The sequence below is a fragment of the Cetorhinus maximus genome, chromosome 8 (assembly GCF_964194155.1).
Source record: "Cetorhinus maximus chromosome 8, sCetMax3.hap1.1, whole genome shotgun sequence".
Taxonomy (NCBI): Eukaryota; Metazoa; Chordata; class Chondrichthyes; order Lamniformes; family Cetorhinidae; genus Cetorhinus; species Cetorhinus maximus.
Window position 1 is genome coordinate 31,240,102 of NC_135886.1, and position 12,008 is coordinate 31,252,109.

Genomic DNA, 12,008 nt, shown 5'->3' on the forward strand with positions numbered 1-12,008 from the left:
GGTATAGAACCTATTGCCGGAGTAAAGGAAGCAAGGCTTCAGGTCCGAGTTGCAGCCAGGACCAGCAGTGAGAAAACCATGAAGGAACAGGGCGGGACGAATTTACCAGTCAAATACCAGAGGCAGAGAATCAACGACTGGATTACAACTTCATTGAATTGTCGTTGCCCTAGGGATTAAAAAAAAAACGTGCAGATTTGAGTAACCTGCCTGACTATCCTTCAACAGGCCATGTTCTTCTGAGGCGGTGGGGAAGCACTAGGGCCAATTTTCATGAGCATAGCAACCCAAGAAACGCGGAAAGGGTAAGTGCAGCCTCGCAGAAATGTGGGCGAAGATGCCGGACACCGCCTCTCCCGGCTTCTAATTGTTTATTGCATTTCTGAGCGTCCTGATCTAATTTGAGCAGGTCCTCACAGTGCTACGCCTGAAGATTTTCAAATTAATCCATTTAGCCCCATTTATGACTTCAGGTCAACATGCAAGTTGCTGCCCTGATAGCCCTGTTGCAGGTAATGCAATAACCACCCACATTAAAGTCAAAAAACAAAACAAAATAGGAACTCTTTGACTGCTGTGAAAGGCAAGACTTCTGAGGTGGGGGAATTTTAGTTACTGAAAATACAGCGTTGCTTTCTTGCTACTCTAGACCTTACAGGAATTGTACCTGCCTAAAGTTTGGGTGCAGTGAGAACATCTGCCGAAGCTGCATATAGGAGTCCCCTTGGAATCGTTATCAACTTGTGCTCTGTGAAGGAGGGCGAGTTATAGACACTCTTTTCGGATTCCAGAAGACATCTAAGGAGGAGAGTGCCCTCTTGGAGGTGAGTGGGTTCATGTGAGTGAGTGAGAGGGACGTTCTTGCCGTTAGGAGAGGTTATGCCTTTAAAAGCTTTTGTTTAATAGGGTCAAACGCCAGAGTTGTGCCACCTGTTGAGACAGGACCTGAAACCAAAGTTACAAATCCTTCTAGCATTGTCTGATCCAGTGTAAATCACTAAAGCACAATGCCATTGGGTAATTTCAGGGATAACAGGGATGTAGCTTGAATAAGCCACCCGGCAATGTATCAATGCATCCATATGTCATGGATACCATTTTGGCTATGGAACAGCAAGCGTGTGCTTTTGGCTTTGACCAACTCGCAGGCCTGAACAAGGTGCAATTATTGAGATCTATGTGGACACATTAGCTTTAGTGGAGAGGAGCATTCCTTACATAGTCTAAAAGGATATTACTATATTAATGTCCAGCTAATGTGTGATCACTGGACAAAACTATATTGGTGAATGCCAAGTTCCCTGGCAGCTTGTACAATCTCTTCCTCTGTAGAAGCTGACAGTCATTTCAAGAATATATGTACACTTTCAATACCATTCATCAGCCCCTCACACATGCAAAATATGGATACCTTCGCACTTCTCAGGGCGGAGAAGGTGCACACACAGTGAATGGAACAAACTGTCATCCCGTGAAAGCATTCTTTTGAATGCAGGACAATGGTGATCTGGAATCATTGTCTGGTAACTGTTGCAGGAGGCTGTGCCTTTTCTTCATCCCTATTCTATCTTTCCTGTAACTACCTTTTCAGCTTTCAATGATTCTTCATTAGTAGTGCTCTCCCCATAATCTTTATCTATAGTCCCCCACCCACGTCCCACTCCCAAGTTGTCACTTTGCTGCTGTATGCCTATTCTTGGCATTGTGACTGCATAATGCTTTTGTTAAATAGCTGTGGCCTGCCTTTTGTTAAATATTGTTTTCTTTTGCAAAGACAGATCCAACTTCCATGCACCATCAGGGCTTCCTAGAGCATTTGTTTTTTTTCTCCCCATTTTTATTCAGCTGTTGCAATAATGGGAATGTGGTGCTGCTTCATTCATCTAATTAACTCCTTGCAGATCTTGGTATGGGGTCTGAATTGTGATGACTAAGTCAATCTTTATTGTGCATGAGACCATATCATTCCTACCTGCTAGCATTTTAACCAGCTCACTACAATATGTTATAGGAAACAATAAGTAGTTGACCAAGGCTCTTTTTAAATGTGTAGAGGTTAACACTTACTTATCACCTTCTGGGTCTGGGGAAGTCAGTAACATCAACATATAGTAATTGAGTACAAAAACAAAAATACCTGGAAAAACTCAGCAGGTCTGGCAGCATCTGTGGAGAGGAGCACAGTTAACATTTCGAGTCCACATGTCTCTTCAACAGAACTAAGGAAAAATAGAAAAGGGGTGAAATATAAGCTGGTTTAAGGTGGGGGGAGGTTGGGACAAGAAGAGCTGGATAGAGGGCCAGTGATAGGTGGAGATAACCAAAAGATGTCACAGACAAAAGGACAAAGAGGTGTTGAAGGTGGTGATATTATCTAAAGGAATGTGCTAATTAAGGGTAGAAAGCAGGACGAGCAAGGTACAGATAGCCCTAGTGGGGGTGGGGTGGGGTGAAGCAATCGAAAAAGGCTAAAAGTAGAAATAAAACAATGGATGGAAATACATTTAAAAATAATGGAAATGGGTGGGAAAAGAAAAATCTATATAAATTATTGGAAAAAACAAAAAGGAGGGGGAAAATCGGAAAGGGGGTGGGGATGAAGGCGAGAGTTCATGATCTAAAATTGTTGAACTCAATATTCAGTCCGGAAGACTGTAAAGTGCCTAGTCGGAAGATGAGATGCCGTTCCTCCAGTTTGCATTGAGCTTCACTGGAACAATGCAACAAGCCAAGGATGGACATGTGGGCATGAGAGCAGGGTGGAGTGTTAAAATGGCAAGCGACAGGGAGGTCTGGGTAATGCTTAAGGACAGACCGCAGGTGTTCTGCAAAGCGGTCACCCAGTCTGCATTTGGTCTCTCCAATGAGGAGGAAACCGCATTGGGAGCAACGAATGCAGTAGACTAAGTTGAGGGAAGTGCAAGTGAAATGCTGCTTCACTTGAAAGGAATGTTTGGGCCCTTGGACGGTGAGGAGAGGGGAAGTAAAGAGGCAGGTGTTGCATCTTCTGCGGTTGCATGGGAAGGTGCCGTGGGAGGGGGTTAAGGTGTAAGGGGTGATGGAGGAATGGACCAGGGTGTCACGGAGGGAACGATCCCTATGGAATGCCGCCGGGGGTGGTGAAGGGAAGATGTGTTTGATGGTGGCATCATGCTGGAGTTGGCGGAAATGGCGGAGGATGATCTTTTGAATGTGGAGGCTGGTGGGGTGATAAGTGAGGACAAGGGGGACCCTATCATGTTTCTGGGAGGGAGAAGAAGGTGTGAGGTGGATGCCCGGGAGACGGGCCGGATACGGTTGAGGGCCCTGTCAACCACCATGGGTGGAAAACCTCGGTTAAGGAAGAAGGAGGACCTGTCAAAGGAACTGTTTTTGAAAGTGGCATCATCAGAACAGATGCGACGGAGGCGAAGGAACTGAGAGAATGGGATGGATTCCTTACAGGAAGCGGGATGTGAGGAGCTGTAGTCAAGGTAGCTGTGGGAGTCGGTAGGCTTGTAATGGATATTGGTGGACAGTCTATCACCAGAAATTGAGACAGAGCGGTCAAGGAAGGGAAGGGAAGTGTCAGAGATGGACCATGTGAAAATGATGGAGGGGTGGAAATTGGAAGCAAAATTAATAAATTTTTCCAGGTCCAGACGAGAGCATGAAGCAGCACCAAAGTAATCATCGATGTACCGGAGAAAGAGTTGTGGGAGGGGGCCGGAATAGGACTGGAACAAGGAATGTTCCACATACCCCATAAAGAGACAGGCATAGCTGGGGCCCATGCGGGTACCCATAGCCACACCTTATATTTGGAGAAAGTGAGAGGAGTTTAAGGAGAAATTGTTCAGTGTGAGAACAAGTTCAGCCAGACGGAGGAGAGTAGTGGTGGATGGGGATTATTCGGGCCTCTGTTCGAGGAAGAAGCGGAGAGCCATCAGACCATCCCGGTGGGGGATGGAGGTGTAGAGGGATTGGACGTCCATGGTAATTGAGTAATTGTATTCAGGGGATTTGGGGATTTTCTTGGGCTTCAATATATATAGCAGACTGAAACAGTGATTATTGGGTTAGAGTGTGCATGTTTATAATGTGTGTCACATACAAATTAGGAGGAGGAGTAGGTCACTTGGCCCCTCAAGCTTGCTCTGCCATTCAATAAGATCATGGCTGATCCAGTTGTAACCTCAACCTCACATTCCTGCCTATTCCTGATAAACTTTCGCCCCCGTGTTAATCAAGACTCTATCTAGCTGTGCCTTAAAAACATTCAAAGACTCTGCTTCCATCGCCTTTTCAGGAAGAGAGTTCCAAAGACTCGCGACCCTCGGAGAGAAAAAATTTCTCCTCATCTCTATCTTAAATGAGCAACACCTTATTTTTAAACAGTGACCCCCTAGTTCTAGATTCTCCCACAAGAGGAAACATTCCCTCCACACTGACCCTGTCAAGACCCCTCAGAATCTTAAAGGTTTCAATCAAGTTGCCTCTTACTCTTCTAAACTCCAGGGGATACTATCCTAACCTGTCTAACCTTTCCTCATAAGACAACCGTCCATTCCTGCTATTAGTCTAGCAAACCTTCTCTGAACTGCTTCTAATGCATTTACATCTTTCCTTAAATAAGGAGACCAGTACTGTACATAGTACTTAAGATATGGTCTGACCAGTGCCCTGTATAACTGAAGCATAAACCCCCTACTTTTGTAATCAATTCCCCTCACCATAAACGATAACATTCTATTAGCTTTCCTAATTATTTGCTGTACCTGCATACTAACCTTTTGTGATTCATGCAATAGGACACCCAGATCCCTCTGTATCTCAGAGCTTTGCAATCTCTCATCATTTAGATGATAAGCTTTTTTAGTCTTCGTACCAAAATGGACTATTTCACATTTGCCCGCATTATACTCCATTTGCCAGATCTTTGCCCACTCACTTAACCTATCTATGTCCCTTTGTAGCCTCCTTATGTCCTCTTCACAATTTACTTTCCTACCTATCTTTGTGTAACCAGCAAACGTAGCAGTCGTTCCTTCGGTCCTTTCATTCAAGTCAATTATATAAATTGTAAAAAGCTGAAGCCCCAGCACTGATCAGTCAGTCAATAAAAGTTTGTGTGTAAAGATTAGGACCCAGTTCTATCCTTCACTGCCCGGCTGCATGGAATTGAGCAACTAAACTTCTTTATGCATTGTTGTCACAACATTGCAGCAGTCCTCCTGCCTTTGATTACCTCAGCTAGCTCTTGCCTTGCCTTGCATGCTATGGTTTTCATGGCAGCAATGCTTAACTGCTGCATCAATTGCCAATACCCCTCAGTTTCCATCTTCTGCAGTAATTGTGAGTAGCTGCCTAAGGACAGCTCCTCTGCTCATTTCTCCATGCCTCCCAATCTTATGCTTTCCTCTTCAGCTGCTTGCAGGAGCCTCCCATTTACAATTTCAAGTTGGCCTTGGTCTACATCCCTCTGATCATCCTCCCAATCGCCTTCTCAGCAAGTTCGCATACCTTAGAATATGGCCAATCCCACCTTGTTGTCTTTTCACGATGATATTCACTGAGGATCTTTCCTTCTCCTCCATCCTGAGGATCTCTTCGTTGTTCTTGTGTTCCCTCCAACCGGCTCACTCCATCCTTCTCCCGAATCACATTTCACAACTTTCTAATATGTCGATGTCTGCTTGCCTGAAGGTCCACATTTCAGCCCCTTGCAATGAGACACTTCAAATCACAGTCCTGATTACATGGGAAGTGATCAATTTAGTTTTAGGAAGGGTTGTGAAACTAGAGAGGCTACAGCAGTGATATGTTAAGCTAAAAAAACATAGAACACCAGCAAGAAGTGTGCACTGCTCTGTGGATTATGAGAAAGCTTTCGACCTGGTGAACTAGCAATAAACTGTTGAAAGTGCTGGAGGTGAGCAGAGTTGATTTGAAGAAATTAAAGAACAATTGTGGCTCTGTACATGGGACCAACTGTTACAATAAGGGCAGTATTTGGTGAAACTGTACCTAGTACAACTGGGCATGGGGCGCAACAAGGCTGTCTACTATCACCATTGTTCTTTAACAACTATTCGGAAGTCATGATAAAAAGAAGCACTAGATGAAGCATAGTAGGTGGCAAAAGTAGAAAGTCAATTGGTGAAGGTCGTCAGATTTTCACATAACCAGGCTGTAGTGGCTAGCACAGCAGAAGATTTGCAGATACTAATGGATAGAATTAATTAAGTGGTAAAAGCTTACAGAATGAAAATGAATATAAAAAAGGCATGGGTATCACAATTTCAGTACCTGGGAAGCATCTTGTTAAAAGATGGTTGCGGCCACAAAGAAATTAGAGCTAGAATAGCAATGATAAAGAATGCATTCTCCAAACATAAAGAATTGCTCAGCATAAAAATGAATAGTGATCTTAATAAAGAGTTCTCATCTATTAGCCAGTCTACTGAAAAAAAGTAAGTACTAATAACTTTTGTTATTCATGAAACATGCAAGATAAAAAGTACACCACTTTTGACTTCAAGCCAATAACTTTCAAGTCTATAGCAGTTACAAGTTATAGATTTGCTACTATTTGATTTTATATTTTTAATTCCCGCTGAATGGCCAATTAAGGTCCGCCCAGCGTGAAACGCATCTTCCCAATGGTCGGGAAGGGCCGGGTGGGGACGGGAGCCTGTCGAGTGCTGGGTCCAATGGTAACCCAGTGGGCGCTTAAAAGCCAGCAGAGGCAGCTCCCTGAAGGCTGCCAGGGGAGAATCTTTGGAGTCTGCCCAGGAATCCATTTTATTCGAACAATGGCCTCACCAGCGGCTGGAGATGTCAGGTGGGAGGGCAAGTTATGTGGGCACTCGCCCCACATTTCTCAGATGAGTGCTTCACAGTCGTTGTGGAGGGGGTCATTGTTAGGCCGGTCACTCTAATACCCAGGGATGGCAGGAGGAGGCCACCTCAGCTTACCAAAAATCCTGGGAGCAGGTAGCAGCTGAAGTCAGCGGCCATGACGTTGTGCAATGCACTTGAGTGCAGTGCCGCAAAAGGTTCAACGATCTGTTGCGCTCAGCAAGGATAAGTACCGAGTTGGCATGGATCAGTGTGGAGAAGTGTGAAGAGCTGGCGTCAGGCTTAGAGGTGTTTGAGTCTGTGTGCCAACTGTCACTGACACCAGTGCTGGCCTGAGTGCCTTGTGGGTCAAGGGCCACAACTCTGATGTGCCCTCCAAGATGTCCCAGAGTTTGGGGTGGGGGTTGTGCCAGGCTGCAATGGTGCTGCAGGTAGAGAGTGGACAAATCAATGCTCCTCTGGCATTTCGGGAGAAGAAAAACTGTAACACCAACGAAAGAACTAAGACAGGTGGAGGCCCCCCAAACCTCATTCTGACGAAGAACGAGATGGATGCATTGGAGCTGGAGTGCCGCCACCCACCTCAGTCAGAAGCAGGGGTTCCTGGGGTTGCGCTAGGACCTGCAAGCCCTCACGCAGGTGGTCAATGCTGGTGTGGGAGATGGATGAGGCACCCAGTATCCCAGCTAGGTGCCCATCCATCAATGGCAAGCAGGGAGATCTGGAGCGAACTCACATTGGCGCACAAGCTGCTTGTCGTCACTGTGGGCTCCTTTCGGCGCTCTTGATGACAGCAGTAGCTCCTCCACCCCTCTGCCAGTGGCTGTATCATCTTAGAGATTGCGATGACTCTGGAGATGCCAGCCATAACTGGCTACTCCCTCCCAGGCAGGGCCAGCACAGGCTCCACTGGCCAGAGGACAACCGCCAAGGTCATCAAGGCCAACAGGACAGTACAGTCAGCAGGTTGCCTCCAATGCCACTGCCAGTGAAGAGGGTGGGGGGACAACAAGACCCAGCACTTGCAAACATAAGTTTAAGGCACGGTGAGCCCAAGAGGGACAGTTCACGGGAGACTTTTTTAAAATTCATTCACGGGATGTGGGCTTCACTGGCTGGGCCAGCATTTATTGCCCATCCCTAGTCCTTGAGAAGGTGGTGTTTAGCTGCCTTCTTGAACCTCTGCAGTCCCTGTGGTGTAGGTACACACACATTGCTGTCAGGAAGGGAGTTCCAGGATTTTGATCCAGCGACAATGAAGGAATGCCGATATATTTCCAAGTCAGGTTGGTGAGTGACTTGGAGGGGAACTTCCAGGTGGTGGTGTTCACATCTACCTGCCACCCTTGGCCTTCTAGATGGTAGTGGTCTCGGGTTTGGAAGGTGCTGCCTGAGGAGTCTTGTTGAACTCCTGCAGTGCATCTTGTAGATGGTACAGACTGCTGCTACTGTGCGTCGGTGGTGGAGGGAGTGAATGTTTGTGGATGTGGTGCCAATCAAGCGGGCTGCTTTTTCCTGGATGGTGTCAAGCTTCTTGAGTGTTGTGGGAACTGCACTCGTTCAGGTGAGTGGGGAGTATTCCATCACACTCCTGACTTGTGCCATGTAGATGGTGGACAGGATTTGGGGAGTCAGGAGGTGAGTTACTCGTTGCAGGATTCCTAGCCTCTTACCTGCTCTTGTAGCCACAGTATTTATATGGCTAGTCCAGTTCAGTTTCTGGTCAGTGGTAACCCCCAGGATGTTAATAGTGGGGGATTCAGTGATGGTAATGCCATTGAATGTTAAGGGGCGATGGTTAATTATTTCTTGTTGGAGATGGTGATTGCCTGGTACAAATGTTACATGCTGCATTTGGACATGGACTGCTTCAGTATCTGAGTCGTCACGAACGGTGCTGAACATTGTGCAATCGTCAGCAAACATCCTCACTTCTGATCTTATGATGGAAGGAAGGCCATTGATGAAGCAGCTGAAGATGGTTGGCCTGAGGACACTACCCTGAGGATGTCATCAACAGTGATGCCCTGGAGCTGAGATGACTAACCTCCAACTGACAACCATCTTTCTTTGTGCTAGGTATGCCTCCAACCAGTGGAGAGCTTTCTCCCTGATTCCCATTGACTCCAGTTTTGCTAGGGATCCTTGATGCCACACTCTGTCAAATGTGGCCTTGATGTCAAGAGCAGTCACTCTCACCTCACCTCTGGAGTTCAGCTCTTTTGTCCATGTTTGAACCAAAGCTGTAATGAGGTCAGGAGCTGAGTGACCCTGGCAGAACCCAAACTGGGCATCAGTGAGCAGGTTATTACTAGGCAAGTGCCACTTGATAGCACTGTTGATAACCCCTCCCATTACTTTACTGATGATCGGGAGTAGACTGATGGAGCAGTGATTGGCCGGGTTGGATTTGTCCTGCTTTTTGTGTACAGGTCATACCGGGGCAATTTTCCACATAGCCGGGTAGATGCCAGTAGCTGTAGTTGTACTGGAACAGCTTGGTTAGGGGCTGCAAGTTCTGGAGCACAAGCTGTTAGGACCATTGCCGGAATATTGTCAGGTCCTATAGCCTTTGCAGTATCCAGTGCCTTCAGCCATTTCTTGATCTCACGTGGAGTGAATCAAGTTGGTTGAAGACTGGCATTTGTGATGCTGGGGACTTGCGGAGGAAGCTGAGATGGATCACCCACACATCACTTCTGGCTGAAGATTGTAGCAAATGCTTCAGCCTTATCTTTTGTTTTGCCATGTTTTGTTAATATGTTTACTCTTGTGACCATTAACACCATATATTATGTTCATTTGATGTGAGTGCCAACATGATATAAATTTTCCTTTTGCCTTAACGTCCTGAGTATGCTTCGATTGTTTTATAGGTGCAGGGCACGCCACTATCTCATGCTGGACGTGAATGGCTCTAAACTTTATTGCACAGACACTGAGTGAACTTTGGGTTCAAAGGAAAGGGTCATTTCGAACATCTGGGATCGAGGCGGCATCCCTGGCATGAGGTGGAAGCAGATCTTTGGCAGCCTAGCTGAAGGAGCTTTGGATCAAGGCGTCCCTGGTGTTTCTGCCTCCCTGAAGGATCCAGAAATCTGTCTCTACATGTTCACTGGGCTCCTGTTCTGACTCACCACGGGATTCATCAGCTGTGGCCTCAAGTCTCCTCCAGTCAGTCCCCCCTTGCCGTAAGAGTCAGATTATGGAGAGCGCAGCATGCAACCACTATCAGTGACACCCACTCTGATGAGTATTGTGGCACTTCCTCTGAATGGTCTAGGCATCAGAAGCACATCTTGAGAAAACCTATAGTCCTCTGTATCACCGCCCTTGTGGAGGCATGGCTCCTATTATAATGCTGCTCTGCCTCTGATCTTGGGTGGTGGAGAGGAGTCATAAGCCACCTTTTCAACAGATAGCCCTTGTCACCCAGCAACCATTCATCCAGTTGAGCTGGAGCAGGCCTTTGCAACTGTGAGTGTCTGAGGATATAAGCTGGGAGCTTGACTAGTCTGTGAGACAGCTCTCCCAATATTGGCACTAGCCCCCAGATGTTAGTAAGGAGGACTTTGCAGGGGCAACAGGGCTGGGTTTGCTTTTGTCGTTTCTGTTGCCTAGGTCAATGCCGGGCAAACCGTCCGGGACCAGGGTTATCCGTCTGGTTTCATTTCTTTTTATTGACTTTTTGGTGGTTTGATGCAACTGGATTGCTAGGCCACTTCAAGGGACATTTAAAGTCAACAATATTACTGTGGATCTGGAGTCACAGGTAAGCCAGACCAGGTGAGGTCGGCAGATTTCCTTCTCTAAAGGAAAAGATTCTCCGCGTCGGCGGAGAAGAAAAGAGTTGACGTCTCGAGTCCTGAATTATGACACCCTGGTACACTCCTCCATCACCCCCTACTCCTCAACCCCCACCTATGGCACCTCCCCATGCCGACGCAAAAGATGCAACACCTGCCCCTTCACTTCCTCTCTCCTCACAGTCCAAGGGCCCAAACACTCCTTTCAAGTGAAGCAGCATTTCACTTGCATTTCCCCTAACTTAGTCTACTGCATTCGTTGCTCCCAATGCGGTCTCCTCTACACTGGAGAGACCAAACGTAAACTGGGCGACCGCTTTGCAGAACATCTACCGTGGTGGGATTCGAACCCGGTCCCCAAAGCATTACCCTGGGTCTCTGGATTACCAGTCCAGTGACAATACCACTATGCCGCTGACTCCATGGGAATCTGTGGTTTCAAAGTGTGTATTTTTTTGAGACAGAACTTATTTGAAAAGGGGAACCGAAAGGGAAACTGACCCTCCCAGTTGCTAAGGAAACTATGGCTGAAACTGAGATTGGAACCATACTTCCGAGGAGAATGAAACTTGGTTGAAATCGTATAAAATGACACAGAGCCATCAGAAGATGATGATTCCAGTGGTGCGGTATAGGCTGAAGAAGATGGAGGCTAGATTCAGAAGCTGAGAATTGGCAAAAATACAGTTGATCCTGCAGCTGTATCTCTGCCATCCAGACCTTTGAAAGCAGAATTGAAGAGGTACTGAAAATGTGTGCTATTTTTGGTGAAGACCTTGCCCTTGGAACATGGGTAGGTTGTGCGCCGCTGTTCTCTGGGAATCAGACTGCATCTCTAGAAATAGAGGAGCTGAAATTCTTTGTGAGAAAGACAGAATTTTGAAGGACTTTGTGACTAAAATTGATTACATATAGGCATGGTGGACTGCTGAGCCAATGTGTAAGGTCTGTTATAGTTGTATCTGCCACTTAATGTGTAATTTATAGTTTATACTTGACTGCAATTTGCTTTCCAATTCATATTTAACTTATATAAAAGCAAAAAACTGCGGATGCTGGAAATCCAAAACAAAAACAGAGTTACCTGGTAAAACTCAGCAGGTCTGGCAGCATCGGCGGAGAAGAAAAGAGTTGATGTCTTGAGTCCTGAATTATGACACCCTGGTCCACTCCTCCATCACCCCCTACTCCTCAACCCCCACCTATGGCACCTCCCCATGCCGACGCAAAAGATGCAACACCTGCCCCTTCACTTCCTCTCTCCTCACCGTCCAAGGGCCCAAACACTCCTTTCAAGTGAAGCAGCATTTCACTTGCATTTCCCCTAACTTAGTCTACTGCATTCGTTGCTCCCAATGCGGT

At 46.5% G+C, this 12,008-nt stretch overlaps 1 protein-coding gene across 1 annotated transcript in view; it reads left to right on the forward strand.

Annotated features, from left to right (window-relative positions):
* Nucleotides 1–654: 654 nt before the first annotated feature.
* Nucleotides 655–12,008, forward strand: part of LOC144683264 (gametogenetin-binding protein 1-like) — a 56,151-nt gene continuing 44,797 nt past the window's right edge. The window contains exon 1 of the mRNA XM_078546215.1: nucleotides 655–824. The gene's annotated coding sequence lies outside the window, so the exon portion shown is untranslated. The remainder of the gene's footprint in view (nucleotides 825–12,008) is intronic.